Source organism: Aegilops tauschii, chromosome 6, assembly GCF_002575655.3.
Source record: "Aegilops tauschii subsp. strangulata cultivar AL8/78 chromosome 6, Aet v6.0, whole genome shotgun sequence".
NCBI classification, from domain to species: domain Eukaryota; kingdom Viridiplantae; phylum Streptophyta; class Magnoliopsida; order Poales; family Poaceae; genus Aegilops; species Aegilops tauschii.
This window is the reverse complement of record NC_053040.3, coordinates 323,140,028-323,142,924: the sequence shown is the minus strand read 5'-3', so window position 1 is coordinate 323,142,924 and position 2,897 is coordinate 323,140,028.

Genomic DNA, 2,897 nt, shown 5'->3' with positions numbered 1-2,897 from the left:
GACAGCTTTCCTACTAGCATACGAGGAGTCTATCCTCGAGGCCGGGGCGACGACAAGGTCATGGCCAACTGGTTTCTCATGGCCCTCACCGGCGCATCGCGCGCCTGGCTGCTCAACCTCCCCGGATCTGCGGTGGCATCTTGGGAGGAGCTGCGCGACCTCTTCACTGCGCGCTATGCGGCACCGGCGCATCACGCGGTCGCGGCCTTGCTAGGCATCTCTCAAGCGCCGCCTTCAGATCGCCATATCAAGCCATTCCTTCACCAGATCGGCGCCGCTTCCAAGCGCTCGGGGGCTCCGCCGGGCTGGGCTGCGCCTGAGGCCGACCTCACCTTCGACTCAGAAGACCACCCCGTCACCACCGCTGGCTCGGGCATGCTTCCGATGCTCTGCACACCCACCATCTGCAACGTGGCGTCACCAAGACCCTCATCGACGGCGGCGCCGGCCTCAACATGCTCTTCGTGGAGGCCTTTAGCCTTCTTCATGTGCCGCTCGAGCGGCTCAGCCTCAGCAAGCCTTTCTCAGGAGTTGGCGGCGGCACCGCCCACTCCTTAGGGAAGATCCGCCTCCCCGTCACCTTCGGACGCGCGACAACTACCACACCGAGCTGGTCGACTTCGACATCGCCCGCATCGGCCTCCCATACAACGCCATCCTCGGGTACCCGGCGTTGGCCCAGTTCATGGCAGCGACCCATCCGGCCTACAACCTCATGAAGATGCTTGGAAGCAAGGGCGTCCTCACCGTCAAGGGGGACGCCAAGGAGGCCCTGGCGGTGCTTAAGCTCGCCCTCAAGACCGCCGCGGCGACACAACCCGCCGATGCGGGCACCCCCGAGGCCAAGGGAGCCGCACCAACCAAGAAGAAGCAGATGTTCACCCAAGACAAGGCGGAAACCAAGCAGGTGTCGGTCCACGAGGACGGGTCCTCAGGAGCCACCTTTACCATAGGTGCCGGCCTCGACCCAAGCCAAGAGGAAGCCTTGGTGAAGTTCTTGCGCGCAAACAAGGATATATTCGCATGGGAGCCCAATCAGCTGGTGGGGGTCCCGAGAGAGGTGATTCAACATCACTTAAGGGTATGCCCCAATGTGCGCCCTATGAAGCAGCGGGCGAGATGGCAGTCCATGGAGAAGCAGGCCTTCATTGTCCAAGAGACCCGCAAGTTGGAGGCAACAGGTGCCATTCGCGAGGTTCGGTACCCCGAATGGCTGGCGAACCCCGTCGTAGTGCCGAAGAAAGGCGGGAAGGAGCGAATGTGCGTCGACTTCACCAACCTCAACAAGGCCTGCCCCCAAGATCCATTCCCGCTCCCACGCATCGACCAGATCGTTGACTCCACTGCCGAGTGCGACCTGTTGTGCTTCGTGGATGCGTTCTCAGGGTATCACCAGATCAAGATGGCGGTAGAAGATGTAGAGAAGACAGCCTTCCTGACCCCGTGTGGGGTGTACTGCTACACCTGCATGCCCTTCGGACTGTGCAACGCGGGCGCGACCTTTCAGTGGCTGTTGCACATCGCCTTAGGGCGGCAGCTCGGGAGAAACACGGAGGCCTACGTCGACGACATTGTGGTGAAGTCTCGGGAGGCAAGGACCTTGATCCAAGATATGGAGGAGACCTTCGCGAGCCTACGCCAGGTGAACTTGTGGCTTAACCCGGAGAAGTGCGTGTTCGGTGTCCCTTCCAGCAAGCTACTGGGATTCCTCGTGTCCCACCGAGGGATCGAGGCAAACCCGGAGAAGATCAAGGCCATTAAGGACATGAGCCCACCGCAGACCCTCAAGGAAATGCAGAAGCTGGCTGGTCGGGTAACAGCGTTAGGACACTTCATCTCCAAGCTGGGAGAGCGCGCCCTGCCCTTCTTCAAGCTAATGAAGAAGAAGGGCCCATTCGAATGGACCCCGGAGGCCGACCGAGCTTTTCAAGACCTCAAGAGATACCTGACCAGCCCTCCGGTGATGGTGGCGCCACGACCTCTCGAACCTCTAGTACTCTACCTTGCCGCCACCCCGTACTCTGCCAGCGTGGCTCTGGTGGCAGTTCGGGAAGAGCACCAGGCCAAGGGCGCATCGCGCCAAGCTACGCCGCCAGCCGGGGCGACGCAAGATTAGGAAGGCGCAGCAAGAGCCTTAGCAGCATCAACAGAAGACCAAGCTCTGCAGGATGACGTCGCCGAGATTCCCGCAAGCGATCAGGCGTCAGGAGTTCCACCACCTTAGGAGACGCCCCAACTTCCGCAAGACACGAGCCTCACCAACGCGCCAGCCCTCGTCGAGCACCCGGTGTATTTCGTCAGCACGGTGTCGCGGGACGCGAGAGCACGGTATCCCATGCCTCAGAAGCTCCTGCTCGCGCTCTTGGTGGCCTCGCGCAAGTTGCGGCACTACTTCCAGGGCCACCCCATCAAGGTCGTCTCAGCCTACCCATTGGAAAGGGTGCTCAGGAGCCCTAACTCTGCTGGGAGGGTCGCTGAGTGGAACATCGAGCTGCAGGCGTTCCAGTTGGAGTTCAGGAGCCCTAAAGCTATGTTGCCCGTGACGGAGACCTCGACCACAACCCAAGAAGCCTTGCTGCAGCAACCGCCCGCCTGCAGCCAGAGCCCACGTGGACCGGAGGCCGGCAACTCGTCGGCAAAGAAGCGCGGAAGCTGAAGCCAATTGCCGGTCGGATCCTCCGACCAGACAACGAACTCCGGCAGCACTTCAGCCGAGTGGAAGCGCGGCCGGGGAGGCCGCGCAACCACGGCGCGTCTCCCTTCGTCGACGGGGCTGCCGCGACCGAAGCGACCCCTGCCATGCGCAGCGGCGCCACCCCGAGAGCGGGGGGGCCACGACGGGGGTCGCGGTGTGCTTACGGGGACGGTCGCGCCCACGCTTGGGCGCAGGGGAGCCG